Source organism: Octopus bimaculoides, chromosome 4 (genome assembly GCF_046866305.1).
Source record: "Octopus bimaculoides isolate indiv1 chromosome 4, ASM4686630v1, whole genome shotgun sequence".
NCBI lineage: Eukaryota > Metazoa > Mollusca > Cephalopoda > Octopoda > Octopodidae > Octopus > Octopus bimaculoides.
Genome location: NC_142931.1, coordinates 54615235 through 54627734, shown reverse-complemented (window position 1 = coordinate 54627734; position 12500 = coordinate 54615235). Strand labels below are relative to the sequence as shown.

General features: G+C 35.0%; 1 protein-coding gene across 5 annotated transcripts in view; it reads right to left on the bottom strand.

Moving 5' to 3' along the window:
* The window catches only part of LOC106879207 (sodium-driven chloride bicarbonate exchanger), a 281395-nt gene that overhangs the window by 157325 nt on the left and 111570 nt on the right, over positions 1-12500 (bottom strand). For 4 of the 5 annotated variants that reach the window (XM_089350784.1, XM_089350786.1, XM_089350779.1 and 1 more), the window contains exon 2: positions 10710-10834. The gene's annotated coding sequence lies outside the window, so the exon portion shown is untranslated. Of the gene's footprint in view, positions 1-5881; positions 6238-10709; positions 10835-12500 lie in introns of those variants that run through there. The other variant, XM_089350781.1, reaches the window with a different exon arrangement.

Sequence of the window (12500 nt, the reverse complement as noted above, 5' to 3'; positions counted from 1 at the left end):
TCCTCTTTGCAGGGAGAGAGGGAGTCATAAAATAAGTAATATACAAGGAACACACTTCAATCAATTTTCCAAACAAAGAGAAACCTAGTACCATGTCAAAAATCAATCAATATCTGTATAAGAACAAGTTGTCTCCCTTAGCCCTACTTTATGTGAGGTTTCATTAATGCTAAAAATTATTTCATTACTAGTGGAATTTTACATTATTAAAAATTGGGATGGGCAAGGCTCACCACACTAAGTACATTATCCACCTCCCACCTAACTTTTTATTCTCCAAGCAGAAGGTATCCTGAGATATTTTCCCATTGATTATTTTCAATTACCTGAGTGAGCGATGTAATGATGTTTTTTTCCTTTTTTCCCCTCAAATTCAATGCTATTTGTTATTCCAACATCTGGTAGATACAGATTATGCTTTCCTGAAGAAGTTCGATAAGACCAAAACATGACTGAAGTTGTAACCATACTTAACAGAAAAATCAGGCTTACTCCTCACAACATGCCACCCCACCATTCAATTTTTAATCAGTTTGGCTTTCATATTTATCTGCATTGTACTTCTTAGCAAGTTTTATCATTAACACCAATGATATTCCTTATTATTACAGGAATAATTTTAATTGATTAAACAATTTTTGTTAAGGATCACTGCATTAAATAATGTTAGCCCCATGATAATGGCCCCATGATGTTAGCTCCAAGTCAAAATAACATTTTAGTTCAGACAAATAAACAGTTTGAATGGAAATGAAATTCATTAAAGTTTATGTAACCATATCATTGGATAACTTGTTAGAATCAAAATGTTTTATAATCAGAAGGAAAACAGGTGAAATAATATTCATCTGACTACTGCCAAACAGTCAGACAAATGTAGGTAATTCTAATGCTGCTTATTACTTTTCGATAAGCTATATAAAAAAAAAAACAGTGGGAGTAGATATTGAAAATAATAATAACCAGATACTGGAATCAAAATTAGTCCTTTAAATAGTTCTTCCCAAGTTTGTCTTGGTATGAATCTAAACTGTATCCACTAGTGAGGCCCTGATTCAGGAGTTTCAAGGTTTTGAGGAGTGTGGACTCACTTTTGGGCACTATTGTTCTCAAGTCTATTCTGACTTGGAGTAGTAGCACTAATCAGGATCCCAGTTACAGGTTAATTAGCATGCTAGCACTGTGGAATGCAGAGAGCAAGATGAGACGAGTAAGAGATTTTGGTCACTCACTGCATCTGTCTCCATCCTCAATCATCTTTACTTGGTCTTGCCATTGGATTGAAGATAAATCCTAAAGGATAGATATGAAATTTGTAAAGGATTCTCAAATTTCGCTGATGACAAGTTTTAAGAAAAGAATGCCAGGCCAATGAAAATATCAAAAGTAAAGTTCCTTGCTGTCAACACCGAGGGACCATAAGCCGTATGCCAAATCTCATCAAGGCTTTGCCCCCCCCCCCCTACCATATTGGAATGCCCTACTCAATACCTCCTTCAGTGCTGCCAGCCAACTTTTGTGCTATCCAACACAAACCAACCTCTGCTGCCAAACAAATCCACCTCAACCACCCTTCTACCTTGTATCCAACCACACCCAAAGTCTAAAGCCACCTCCTAAAAGAATACTAGGCTGATCTATATAAATTATAGCATGAGGGGAATACAAAAATACTGTTAGAATGACAATTACAACAACCACAGTACTTTACTGTTAAATTTATTACTCTTTGAAAGGTAGAAATTATTATGTAAGTCATTATTAAGAAAATGAGATTAACTACTTACAAATCATTCTTTGACATTTAAGGCCAAACGGTTTATGTACCAAAAGGGTTGTATATCTTATTGCTTGTCTTTTGAAAGTAGTTAGATATAAAAATCATTCCAAAGTTTAGAAATGTAGGAGACTGAACTACCCAGCAATTTGATAGTTACTTAAATTTCCTGTTAAATTGCCCTATAATTTATGTCTAGTAATGAGAAAAGAGTGTTCCATGACCTGTGTATATACAAACATTTTATTACACCATTTACTTAAATAAACAACAGATCATATACATCAGTAGCAATTTTTTTTTTTAAATACAAACTCCAATGAGAGAGAACAGACCTATAAACAAGGAGCCAAAATGACTCAGTACCATTTTTTCACCTTTTACTTGTTTCAGTCACTGGACTGCAGCCAAGCTGGAGCACCACTTTGAAAGATTTAAGTCAAACAAATCAACTCCAGTACTTAGGTTTTCTAAGTGTGGTACTTATTCTATCAGTCTCTTTTGCCAAATTGCTACATTACTGGGACATAAACAAACCAACACCAGTTATCAAGTGTACATGCTTCAATGCAGTTTCCATCTCCCAAATTTATTCACAAGGCATTGGTCAACCAGGGACAATAGTAGAAAACGCTTGCCTAAGGTGTTGCACAGCAAATAGAACCCAAAATTATGTAGGTGCAAATCAAGGTTCTTAACCACTCAGCTATGCCTAGGACACATTCTTATCCTAAAACAAATGCATTTCACCATACCTTGAAATATTTTAATTTTTTTTATTCTTGTAGAATAGCCTCAATCAGCTCTGAGTGAACAACTAAGATATAAAAGTCACAAGATCAGAACTCTAATCATGTACATTTAAGATATTTGGTATGTAAATTTTAGTAAGAGTCCAATAGTAGTTAAGAGATTAACATTCGAAAACTTGTATTCAAAACTAAATCATAACACTTAGTCAAGAACTAGATGCCATTGTACAACTGTTATGACCATTTCTCTCTATGAGCAAACAAGGTTATCTTTATATAACACTTTCTGAGAGACACAAGGTTTTAAAGTTGAATATATTAACATCAGTAAATGACTGGTACTTTATTTCATCAACCGAGGAAGAAAGAAAAAATTGACTTCAGAAAGATTTGAACTTAGAGTGTGAAGCGCAATAGCTTAGCACCACAAAGCATTTTGTCAAAGGATAAATATTTATTGCTAATGCAGTTCAATAAATTTTATCAAATATATGATAATCATAATAACTTGACAATATGAGAGGGGCTAATAATATTCTACCTTTATTATAAGCATTAATGGAGTATTAAAAATAGTTGGCACAAGGAATACTAAGGGCCTACCATTTATATTACAGAGCTTATCATACCCTATAAATTTAAACTTTGTTATTTATATGGGTTGTTTATATATTTTAATAATATATACAACAGCAATGGATAGCAGAATCAGCAGAAGCAATATTTAGATGTATCCCTTAACATTCTATTCTGTTGAGTCGAAGTTTTGCAATATCTTGGTAACTTCTTTGCTTTAGCATTCAAAGCAGAAGCCACTGTGTTCCTGTGTTGCACCATCTCAACCTATCTTTCTGCTAGTTCTTTGATCCCATGCTGATACCAGTTCTTGTCCTTCAAGGTAGAGAACTTCACTGAAGCTTCAACCTCCTCTTGGTTGAGGAAGCTTTGTGGGTGGAGGAATTGAGCAATGGGTCAGAACAAGTAATAATCCAAAGGAGATATTTTTCTGCAATCCTAATGTGCATAAGCAGTGATTAAGCAAGAGCCAGCTTTTGGAGCCTGTTGCCAAACATAGGTGTTTCAAACACAAGGTGGTGCTTTACGTCTGGTGGAATCATAAGGGAATAATTCACAAAAAGTTCATTCTGGATGGCTGAACCATCAATGCCATTGTGTGGAAAAATACCTGGCATTAGTTAATAGAAAGCCAGCTCTTCTGCAACAAAATAATGCAAGACTTCATACTGCTCAAACGACCTGGAGTAAACAACAGGAACATGAGAGAATTGAACTGATGCCACACCTAGCATATAATCCAAACCTAGCCCCCTTAGTTTTTGACTTGTTCTGATCCATGGCTCACTTCCTGCACTCACAACACTTCATCAACAAAGTGGAGTGTAAACTTCAATGGAGTTCTTCACCTTGAAGGACAAGAACTGGCAGAAAGGTGGCTTCAGACAGTATAACATGATGGCCTCTACTTTGAATGCTAGGCTACTTTTTTTTGTAATTTGATGAATAAAGCAAGTTACAGAAATATTGCAAATCTTTTGACTCAACACAATGTCTTCAGATCTCTCCAAGATCAACTTTAGCTTTCATCTTTCTGAGGTTGGTAATTAATGCTAAATACTAGACAAGTAGTGGAATTTTTCAAATTAACTATACTCCTTCAGGCATGGCCATGTGATAAGTTTGCTTTCCAACTACATGATTCCAGATTCAGTCCCACTGGTGGAATGTGACAGGGAAATAATCTCTTTATGGATAAACAGGCATTGTAAAACATATAACTACGCATGTGCCCTCTGGAACAAGGGCAGTTTTTCTAGAATATCAAAAGCTATTCCTCTGAAATTCCTACTCATGGGCACATTAGATAATTTACTCTTAGATAGCCATAGTATGGCTACAACTTGAATGAATTTGATCTTGATCTTGAATGCATTGGGTTGATTTGGGCTGACATGTAGCTAAACAAAGACAAGACCTAAATCTATTTTCTTTCGGGGCTCATACCGTTCCATAACTCTTTCGATGTACTCTTCCTCTTCACTCACACATACCTTTCTCTCTCTTATCTCAGTTATTCTCTTACTCTGTTTCACCACCACTCGAAGAGTACTTTTGTCTTCTCTTCGTTATTTCTCTTTGCTATTGTTGTTTTCTGTTTCTATTTTGTTTCGTTTTATTCTCCCTCCGTCTCTCCTCTCCCTTACCTTATTTTCCGCACTCCTAAGCTTATATTTTCAGCTCGCTACAATCACTTCATTTTTCAATTCGTAAAATATATTAATAATCGTATTGTAAATTCAGCCCGTTAAAGTATATCAATATCCTTTCACTATCTTTAGACTAAAAAGGCGCTGTATACAGTAAAGTTATCATCACTAACACTGCCACTACTATAATCATAATCATCAACCACTTTTCTCCATTTTATTAAATGTTTTTTGGCCACGCATCATCCATATAACGAGTAGCATAATTCTTGACTCTCACAAATGCCGTTGTTCTTTCAGAAACAAACTCAAAACTATTTATATCGATTATTTTTGCTTGATATAGAATAAAATTTACAAACCCTGATGAATCCTGCGAAATATTGATCTCAGTTTTTCGAAGACGTAATCACATCTCATCCTATTCTCCTCACTACGCTACACCGTCCTAACAACAACATAAACAAACTGCCAAAACCATCCTTTCTGAATTTCTTTTAACCCCTTATTTCCGATTTAGTATTCCTTTCCCTGCTTCAGACTGTGCAGTAAATCATGTTATCTTCCTCTCGTCTCATTTCTCACATCTAATTAGTATTACACCTTCGACGAAATCTCTGTCCGAAATGTTAAATATTTCTTCTTACAGCGCATTTGATACGGCACTTTAGTTCATGCATGCATGCACACATGCATGCATGCACACATACATACATACATACATACAGTAAACTTTTTAGATAATAACAAAAAGACAAGTTGATTATGGCACTGTCCCTTCACTATTCAATAGCACACCCTCAGATTTGCAGTGATACACTTATTAAACTGTGACCAATACAAAAAATGTGTAAGCCAGCTGTCGAAGAGAATTCAGCATTCGTGCAGGTACTAAAGAAAGAATATGTTTGTTTTCTTAATGTTTGATGTTGATGCTATTTAGTTACAGGTTAGACATAATCAAACAGTCTATGATCATGGTTGTAATCATCTTACCGTTTTGCATATCAGCGACTAATATAAACAGTATTTATCGAAAAAGAACATGGGTTTCAAAGTAGTAAGGATATGGTTAAAAACAAACAGAAATAGGTAAACGAATAAAATTAAAAAGCACGCGAACATACTTAAATTATACAGCGCATCTGGGAATCTTTGAGGGAGACTTTACTGCTATTTATAACAAACCGACCAACTACATGAAGGCTCCTACGTAGGTTTGTTTCTGAAGGTATCAACGGCAACACGTAGCTTTCAGACGAAATTGTGACAATTACTGAACAACTAAAATTTTAGGGTTTATTGCGTCGTTTTGTACTTAACTATGTTACTTCCATATCATATAGCTGTAGGTCCCAAGACAAAATTCGTTGAGTGACTAATAAAATCTGGGCGAATATAAATTTTGAACAATAATAATAAAATGATTACTATTCCTCCATTTCAATACAACAGCAATCATTCTTTCATTGAAAACATTACTGATATTAGAAATATAATATTTCTAAATCTCTCAGAGATATGTTATTGATTAAACATCACTGTTGTTTAAACAACTGTTTTTATTACAAATATCTTTTCTTCTCTCTTTATAATAGACTGAATGATTGATTTATCGGCCGGGAAGAGAGATAATTTTTGTTTGTCTTTTCTTCCTTGATGTGTTGATTTTGTTTTCTGTTCGCTTCATTGATTTGTCCAAGACTTGCTCCCCACAATGAACTGCCAACCGAATTAAACAGGCACTGAAGGGGATGGAACTCTCAATGTTTGTAACAGGGGAAGTAATTGTCAGTGAATACATGTACGAGTATACGAATACGAGTGGGTTAAAAGTCTCTTCTTTTCTTATACAAACACTACTACGTTGCTATGTAAGAGTCGATTAAATATCATTCACCCTTTAATTTTATATCAATTGTGTAACCAGCGTATGTTCTCATGTAGTTAAGTAAACACATCTCTATGTAATGCGTGTGTGTATACATACACAAATATATTACACACACATACGCAGAAACAAGCACGCATACTCTTTTACTCTTTTACTTGTTTCAATCATTTGACTGCGGCCATGCTGGAGCACCGCCTTTAGTCGAAGAAATCGACCCCAGGACTTATTCTTGGTAAGCCTAATACTTATCCTATCGGTCTCTTTTGCCGAACAGCAAGTTGACGGGGACGTCAACACACCAGCATCGATTGTCAAGCGATGTTGGGGGACAAACACAGACACATACATACATACATACATACATACATATGTATACATATATACGACAGGCTTCTTTCAGTTTCCGTCTACCAAATCAACTCACAAGGCTTTGGTCGGCCCGAAGCTATTGTAGAAGACACTTGCACAAGGTGCCACGCAGTGGGACTAAACCTGGAACCATGTGGTTGGTAAACAAGCTACTTACCACACAGCCACTCCTGCGCCTACATACATAATACATACGCAAAAACACGCACATATATACATGCATGCATCCATATATATATGTATATACACATATATATATATATATATATATATATATATATATATATATATATATATATATATATATATATATATATATATATATATATATATATACGTGTATACATACACATATATACATATATATACATACATACATGTATATATACATATATACATACATATATATACACACACACATACATACATACAGTACTTATTTTTTAAGCCTAGTACTTATTCTATTGGTCACGTCTACCAAACTGCTAGATTACAGGGGCATAAACTCACAAACACTGGTTGTTAAGCAGTGGTGAGGGACAAACACATACACACATATGAGAAAGAGAGAAAGAGAGAGAGAGAGAGAGAGACAGACAGACAGACAGACAGACAAAGATGACAGGCTTCCATCTGCCAAATCCGCTCACAAGGCTTTGTTTGGCCAAGGCTATATAGTACAAGATAGTTGCCCAAGGTGCCACACAATGGGATTGAAGCAGAAACTATGTGGTTGGGAAGCAAACTTCCTACCACACATGCATATGTATACAAATGTACATATCTTTTATCTACTATCTTTTACTCATTTCATTCATTAAACTACAGCTATGATGAGACACTGCCTTGAACAGTTTTAGTCAAAGACTTTTTTTAAGCCTAGTACCTATTGTCTCTTTTGCCAAACTCCCAAATTGCAGGAATGTAAACACATCAACACCAGTTGTCAAGCAGTGGTGGCAGGCAAACACAGACACAAAGATACACACACACACACACACAATGGGATTCTTTCAGTTTTGTCTACCAAATCTACCCACAAGGCCTGAAGCTATAGGTCAGCCTGAAGCTATAGCAAAAGACACTGACTGAACCCAGAGCCATGTGGTTGGGAAGCAAACTTCTTGCCATGCTTGCACCTATGTATATATACACACACACACACACGTATATATATGTATAAATATGCATACATACACATATAATTAGATACATATAAATATATACATGCTTGCTCGTGGCACTCTGTCAATTATGACAAGGGTTCCAGTTGATCTGATCAACGGAACAGCCTGCTCATGAAATTAACGTGCAAGTGGCTGAGCACTCCACAGACACATGTGCCCTTAATGTAGTTCTCGGGGAGATTCAGTGTGACACAGACTGTGATAAGGCTGGCCCTTTGAAATACAGGTACAACAGAAACAGGAAGAAAGAGTGAGAGAAAGTTGTGGTGAAAGAGTACAGCAGGGTTCGCCACCATCCCCTGCCGGAGCCTCGTGGAGCTTTTAGGTGTTTTCACTCAATGAACACTCACAACGCCCGGTCTGGGAATTGAAACCATGATCCTATGACCGCAAGTCCACTGCTCTAACCAGTGGGCCATTGCACCTCCACAAATACATACATATATATATATATATATATATATGCAAATATAGACAGATAGATAGATAAACAAACTCAAACACATATTTCTGATTTTACATGAACACAAGTTAAGATTACGCACATACACACACACAATGAACTTTTCCTTTAACAAACAAATAGGTAGGAAGGTGTGACTGTTAAATTGAAGGTAACCTTGGAAAAATGTTTGCTTTGTGTTTTGTTTTCATTGTAAGAAACAAACAAACCTTTGATACCTTGATACACCAACAATATAGATTGGTTAAATAGAGTTAATAGTTTGATTGAAATATGAAAAAGAAAATGTGTAACTTAAGAGAAATTTACTTCAACAATGTCATTGATAGTGTTGAAATCTTATAAGTTTTCAAACCATTCAACTAAGCACATACATGTGTGTGTGTGTGTGTGTGTGTCTATGTACATACATATATATATACATACATACATATATATGGTACTCCGTCAGTTACGATGGCAAGAGTTCCAGTTGATCTGAGCAGTGGAACAGCCTGTTCATGAAATTAAAGTGCATCAGGCTGAGCACTCCACAGACACGTGTACCCTTAACGCAGTTCTCGGAGATTCAGCATGAGAAATAAAGGTTCCCAGTCTGAATACAATCTGTTACTATGTACATTGATTTTCGGGAATTAGACACCTAATGATAACTAGAGAACACAATCATCGTCATCATCAGCATCATTATCTTCATTTTTATGTCCACATTATATCAATTAATGACATTTCATAGACCTACCTAAGATCCTTCATTTAAAACAAATTTGAGTAAAATCTAAACATGGGTTCTGGAGCTATCAATGCCACAACTTATTTGCAAATTCTATCATTAACGTACTGTTTCCTTGGCAACTGTGCAAATAATTTTTCAAAATATTACATTTTATTTCGTATAAATCAAGTTGAGTATGTTTATTTCTTAGCATTTGAACTGTTTGGGTTCTTTTCACACTTTACTCAGAACAACCCTTAAACAAGTAAATAGTAATTTCCTCAACAATAGATTCACTTATTTCGGTGAATGACTTATTCACGAATATGCCATGAGGGATGATGCCTTTCATGTCACTTCAGCCAATTGACAGGCGCAGCATGAAGAACTTTTCAGAGTTACTTTGAATTGTTATTATCCCATATCCGATTTGCCTGTTATTACATAACATGCTTCACAATTTTGGTATACATACCTTATTAGTATTTCCTCCTAAGTTCTATATACTCTGGGAATGCATTAAACCCCTTTTCAGGGCTACTTTATTTGAATTGTTACTATCAGGTAACTAATTTGCATTTTATTATGTAACTGACTTCATGATTTTGGTATTCATAACTTATTGGGGTTTCCTAAAAACAAGACCCTATGTAAGACGATTCAGTATTCTCTGTAAATGAACAAAAAACATTTTAAGGGCTACCTACTTTGTATTGCTGCTATTAGATTAGTAAAACAATTATGAGAACAGGACCAGAGGATAAACCCCACTTTTCCAGGAATTACCAGGTACACCAACTAGTACATATATATATATATATATATATATATATATATATATACATACACACAAACTTCATATTTTCAAGTGATTTAAATTAAAATCTTCCAGCAAAATTTCATGCTAATTTATGTTCCAAACATCAGCTTAATAATGACAAAGTTATTTTACCAAATTTTTCGTTATCAAAATTAATTGTAGCAAAATTAATTGCCACAAAAGCAGTTAATTGTAACAAAAACTTTCTACCAATATTTCATGTTAATTCGTGTTCCAAACATTAGCTTAATAATGACAAAGTTATTTCACCAAATTCTTCATTATTAAAATTAATTGTAACAAAAGCAGTCTGTTTCAACAAAAGCAGTCTGTTTCAACAAAAGCATTAAAGAGTTAACTATCATATTTTCACCAGTAAGTTTTTTAAGTATATTTCACAGGAGAAGAAGGGTTTTTTTCAATGATGAGAAAAATAGCCATAACTGTTCAAAGATATAAAAAAATCACATTTCATTTTCAATACAAATATTGAAAAAAATCACTTACCAGAACAAATTTGTAGAATTTTAATCCATAAAATAAGTCAAAGAATTGAGATTGTAGTTAACTTATGATCAACAAATCTTTGGAATTGGTATCCATCCATATCTTCACAATCAATAAGGATATAACTGAAAAAAAGAAAAGAATGGATCATTTAATAAACTAAATTCTTCTGAAGCAAGGTTTAAGTTCATGTATATGTATGATATTTTATATGTTGCCATCATCATTATTAAACATTGACTTTTCCATGATGGCATGGGTCAGACAAAATTTGTTGTGGCAGATTTTCTACAGCCTGATGCCCATCTTGTCACCACCTTTACTTCTTTTCAAACAAAGTAATATTTCCCCCATGGAAGACTGAAAACAAACTACATCACTTATATGACAGTGATGCTTATTTACAATAATCATGTGTACACATATGCATATATCATCATCATCATCGTTTAACGTCCGTTTTCCATGCTAGCATGGGTTGGACGATTTGACTGAGGACTGGTGAACCAGATGGCTACACCAGGCTCCAATCTGATTTGGCAGAGTTTCTACAGCTGGATGCCCTTCCTAACGCCTAAGCAACTGGAAACCAATTTGGTAGTAATTGAAAAACTTGAAGAAAAAAAAAAGAATTAGAAGAGATTCGTAAAGCCAAGTGGAAGAAGGTATTATAATTCACTCAAAGGCCAAGTGGATAGATAAAGGGGAGAAGGTTAACCATTATTTTTGCAATCTAGAAAATAAGAATTTTGTAAGTAAAGGCATGGCCCAATTAGAGTTAGATAATGGATCTACTATAGAAAATACAGAGGATATTGTTCTTGAAGCAACATCATTTTATGAAAGACTGTATTCTTCTAAGGAGCATATGTTAAAAGATTGTAATCTTGATGAATTTTTTCTGAAGGGGACTTGTACAGGCTTAGTAAAAGAGATTCTAAATCATTGGGAGGTCCAATAGCTCACAATGAACTTTTGAAATGTTTGAAAAAGACAAAGAACAATAGAAGTCTAGGTTCGGATGGGTTGACCTTTGATTTTTATAAATTCTTTTGGAAGGATTAATCTCTGTTTTTGTTGAGGTCATTCAACTATAGCTTTGCTAAGGGTTATCTATCAGAGACACAGAAGCAAGGTATTATTACCTGCATTCCAAAAGGAAATAAGCCCAAGCATTTTTGAAGAACTGGAGACCTATTTCACTTCTCAATACTGCTTACAAACTACTTTCATCTGTTATTGCTGAGAGGTTTAAAAGTATCCTTCCAAAGTTGATTAGTACTGATCAAACAGGATTCATATCTAAATAGATACATTGGGGACAATGTAAGATTGATATATGATCTGATGAACTACATAGAATTAAATGACATACCAGGAATGTTGGTTTTAATAGATTTTGAGAAGGTATTCGATTCTGTTTCATGGTCATTTATAAACAAGACACTAGCTTTGTTTGGCTTTGGTGATGACATCTGTAAATGGCTCAATATTCTGTACAATGGTGCTAGATCTTGCCTGATAATTAACGGTAACCAAATTCGACGACTGGCACCTGTGCTAACCTTTCCTCCATTGGACACTAAACTCTGCTTGCGAAGACCTGTTGAGGCAAGTGAAATCGAAATCAAACCAAATTCAGTGACTGGCACCCATGCCAGTGGAGCGCTAACAGCACCATCCAAGCGGGATCATTGCCAGAGCAGCTGTCTGGCTTCCATGTCAGTGGCATGTAAAAAGCACCATTTGAGCGTGATTGCTACCAGCCGTCGCCTTACTGGCATTTGTGTC